Source organism: Manis pentadactyla, chromosome 13, assembly GCF_030020395.1.
Source record: "Manis pentadactyla isolate mManPen7 chromosome 13, mManPen7.hap1, whole genome shotgun sequence".
NCBI lineage: Eukaryota > Metazoa > Chordata > Mammalia > Pholidota > Manidae > Manis > Manis pentadactyla.
The window spans coordinates 46,747,932-46,752,944 of record NC_080031.1 but is presented as its reverse complement, the minus strand read 5'-3'; positions in this window follow the sequence as shown (position 1 = coordinate 46,752,944).

Here is a 5,013-nt window from a genome sequence, read left to right as displayed (position 1 = left end):
TCCCCACCTATACCCCAATGCAGTCACTGTCCATCAGTGTAGTAAGATGTCACAGATTCGCTATGTGCCTTCTCTGTGCTACACTGTTTTCCCGTGATCCCCCACACCATGTGTACTAAACATAATACCCCTCAATCCCCTTCTCCCTCCCTCCCCACCAGCCCTCCCACACCCCTCCCCTTTGGTAACTGCTAGTCCCTTCTTGGAGTCTCTGAGTCTGCTGCTGTATTGTTCCTTCAGTTTTGCTTCATTGTTATACTCCACAAATGAGGGAAATCATTTGCCACTTGTCTTTCTCCGCCTGGCTTATTTCACTGAGCATAATATCCTCCAGCTCCATCCATGTTGCAAATGGTAGGATTGGTTTCTTTCTTATGGCCAAATAGTATTCCATTTTGTATATGTACCACATCTTCTTTATCCATTCATCTACAGATGGACACTTAGGTTGCTTCCATATCTTGGCTATTGTAAACAGTGCTGCAATAAACATAGGGGTGCATAAGTCTTTTTGAATCTGAGAAGTTGTATTCTTTAGGTAAATTCCAAGGAATGGGGTTCCTGGGTCAAATGGTATTTCTATTTTTAATTTTTTGAGGAACCTCCATATTGCTTTCCACAATGGTTGAACTAGTTTACATTCGCACCAGTAGTGTAGGGGGGTTCCCCTTTGTCTGCATCCTCACCAGCATTTGTTGTCTTTTCGATGCTGGCCTTCCTTACTGGTGTGAGGTGATATCTCATTGTAGTTTTGCATTGCATTCCCCTGATGATTAGTGATGTGGAGCATCTTTTCATGTGTCTGCTGGCCACCTGAATTTCTTCTTTGGAGAATTGTCTCTTCATACCCTCTGCCTATTTTTTCATCAGGGTTATATGGTTTTTGGGTGTTGAGGCATGTGAGTTCTTTATATATTTTGGATGTTAACCCCTTGTCAGATATGTCATTTACAAATATATTCTCCCATACTGTAGGATTCCTTTTTGTTCTGTTGATGGTGTCCTTTGACATAGAGAAACTTGTTAGTTTGATGTAGTCCCATGTGTTCATTTTTCCTTTTGTTTCCCTTTCTCAAGGAGATGCTTTCAGGAAGAAGTTGCTCATGCTTCTATTCAGATTTTTGCCTATGTTATCTTCTAAGAGTTTCATGGTTTCATGACTTACATTCAGGTCTTTGATCCATTTTGAGTTTACTTTTGTGTATGGGGTTAGACAATAATCCAGTTTCATTCACTTACATGTAGCTGTCCAGTTTTGCGAACACCAGCTGTTGAAGAGACTGTCATTTCCCCATTGTATGTCCATGGCTCCTTTATCATATATTAATTGACCATATATGTTTGGGTTAATATCTGGACTCTCTATTCTCTTCCACTGGTATATGGGTCTGTTCTTGTGCCAATACCAAATTGTCTTGACTACTGTGGCTTTGTAGTAGAGCTTGAAGTTGGGGAGCATAATCCCCCCCCAGCTTTATTCATCCTTCTCAGGATTGCTTTGGCTATTTGGGGTGTTTTCTCATTCCATATGAATTTTAGAATGATTTTTCCTAGTTCATTGAAGAATGCTGTTGGTATATTGACAGGAATTGCATTGAATCTATAGATTGCTTTAGGCAGGTTGGCCATTTGACAATATTACTTCTTCCTATCCATGAGTACGGGATGTGTTTCCATTTATTGGTATCTTCTTTAATTTCTCTCATGAGTGCCTTGTGGTTTTCAGAGTATACATCTTTCACTTCCTTGTTTAGGGTTATTCCTAGGTATTTTATTCTTTTTGATGCAACTGTGAATGGAATTGTTTTCCTGATTTCTCTTTCTGCTAGTTCATTGTTAGTATATAGGAATGCCACAGATTTCTGTATATTAATTTTGTATCCTGCAACTTTGCTGAATTCAGATATTAGTTCTAGTAGTTTTGGAGTAGATTCTTTAGGGTTTTTTATGTACAATATCATGTCATCTGCAAACAGGGACAGTTTGACTTCTTCCTTACCATTCTGGATGGACTTTATTTCTTTGTGTTGTCTGATTCCATAGGACTTCCAGAACTATGTTGAATAAAAGTGGGGAGAGTGTGCATCCTTGTTGTGTTCCCTATATTAAAGGAAAAGCTTTCAGCTTCTCACTGTCAAGTATGATGTTGGCTGTGAGATTATCATATATGGCCTTTATTATGTTGAGGTACTTGCCCTCTATACCCATTTTGTTGAGAGTTTTTATCATGAATGGATGTTAAATTTTGTCAAATGCTTTTTCAGCATCTATGGAGATGATCATGTGGTTTTTGTCTTCTTTTTATTGATGTGGTGGATGATGTTGATGGATTTTCAGATGTTGCACCATCCTTGCATCCCTGGAATAAATCCTACCTGATCATAATGGATGATCTTTTTTATGTATTTTTGAATTTGGTTTGCTAATATTTTGTTGAGTATTTTTGCATCTATGTTCATCAGGGATATTGGTCTGTAATTTTCTTTTTTTGTGGTGTCTTTGCCCGATTTTGGTATTACAGTGATGCTGGCCTCATAGAATGAGTTTGGAAGTATTCCCTCTTCTTCTACTCTTTGGAAAACTTTAAGGAGGATGGGTATTAGGTCTTCACTAAATGTTTGGTAAAATTCAGTGGTGAAGCCATCTGGTCCACGCATTTTGTTCTTAAGTAGGTTTTTGATTACCAGTTCAATTTCATTGCTGATAATTGGTCTCTTCACATTTTCTGTTTCTTTCTGGGTCAGCCTTGGAAGGTTGTATTTTTCTAGAAAATTGTCCATTTCTTCTAGGTTATCCAGTTTGTTAGCATAAAATTTTTCATAGTATTCACTCATAATTTTTTTGTTTTTCTGTGGTGTCCATAGTGATTTTATCTTTCTCATTTCTGATTCTGTTTATGTGAGTAGACTCTCTTTTTTTCTTGATAAGTCTGGCTAGGGGTTTATCTATTTTATTTATTTTCTCGAAGAACCAGCTCTTGCTTTCATTGATTCTGTCTATTGTTTTATTGTTCTAGATTTATTTATTTCTGCTCTAATATTTATTATATCCCTCCTTTTGGTGACTTTGGGCCTCATTTGTTCTTCTTTTTCTAGTTTCATTAATTGTGAGTTTTCACTGCTCATATGGGATTGTTCTTCTTTCCTGAGGTAGGCCTGTGTTGCAATATACTTTCCTCTTAGTATGGCCTTTGTTTCATCCCAATTTTGAAGTGTTGAATTATTGTTGTCATTTGTCTCCATAAATTGCTTGATCTCTGTTTGTATTTGGTCATTAATCCATTGGTTATTTAGGAGCATGTTGCGAACCCTCTATGTGTTTGTGGGGTTTTTTGTTTACTCTGCGTAATTTATTTCTAGTTTCATACCATTTTAGCCTGAGAAACTGGTTGGTACAATTTCAATCTTTTTGAATTCACCGAGGCTCTTTTTGTGGTCTAGTATATGATCCATTCTTGAAAATGTTCCAAGTGCACTTGAGAAGAGTGTGTTTTCTGCTGCTTTTGGGTGTAGAGTTCTGTAGATGTCTGTTAGGTCCATCTGTTCTAATGTGTTTTTCAGTGCCTCTGTTTCCTTACTTATTTTCTGTCTGGTTGATCTGTCCTTCAGAGTGAGTGGAGTGTTGAAGTCTCCTAGAATGAATGCATTGCATTCTACTTCCCCTTTTAATTCTGTTAGTATTTGTTTCACATATATAGGTGCTCCTGTGTTTAGCACATACATATTTATAATGGTTATATCTTCCTGTTGAATTGACCCATTTATCATTATGTAATGTCCTTCTTTGTCTCTTGTAACTTTCTTTGTTTAGAAGTCTATTTTATCTGATACAAGTACTACAACTCCTGCTTTTTTCTCCCTATTAGGTGCATGAAACATCTTTTTCCATCCCTTCACTTTTAGCCTGTGCATGTCTTTGGGTTTAAATTGAATCTCTTGTAAGCAGCATATAGATGGGTCTTGTTTTTTTATCCATTCAGTGATTCTATGTCTTTTAATTGGTGCATTTAGTCCATTTATATTTAGGATGATGATGGATAGGTATGTACTTATTGCCATTACAGGCTTTAGATTCGTGATTACTGAAGGTTCAAGGTTAACTTCCTTACTGTCTAAGAGTCTAACTTAACTCACTTAATATGCTATTACAAACACAATCTAAGGGTTCTTTTCTTTTTCTCCTTTTTCTTCCTCCTCCATTCTTTATATATTAGGCATCATATTCTGTACTCTTTGTCTATCCCTTGATTTACTTTAGGGATAGTTAATTTAATTTTGCATTTGATTAGTAATTAGCTGTTCTACTTTCTTTACTGTGGTTTTATTACCTCTGGTGACAGCTATTCAACCTTAGGAACACTTCCATCTGTAGCAGTCCCTCCAAAATAGACTGTAGAGATGGTTTGTGGGAGGTAAATTCTCTCAGCTTTTGCTTATCTGGAAATTGTTTAATCCCTCCAAATTTAAGTGATAATCTTGCCAGACAAAATAATCTTGGTTTGAGGCCCTTCTCCTTCATTACATTAAAAACATCATGGCACTCACTTCTGGCCTGTAAGGTTCCTGCTGAGAAGTCTAATGTTAGCCTGATGGGCTTTCCTTTGTATGTGATCTTATTTCTCTCTCTGGCTGCTTTTAATAGTCTGTCCTTATCTGTGTTCTTTCCATTTTAATTACTATATGTCTTTGTGTTGTCTTCCTTGGGTCCCTTGTGTTGGAAAATCTGTGGATCTCCATGGCCTGAGAGACTATCTCCTTCCCCAGATTGGGGAAGTTTTCAGCAACTACCTCCTCAAAGACACTTTCTATCCCTTTCTCTCTCTTCTTCTTCTTCTGGTATCCCTATAATGCAAATATTGTTCCATCTGGCTTGGTCACACAGTTCTCTCCATATTCTTTCATTCTTAGAGATCCTTTATTCTCTCTGTGTCTCAGCTTCTTTGTATTCCTCTCTAGTTTCTATTTCTCATTGTCTTCTCCACCATATCTAATCTGCTTTTAATACCCTCCATTG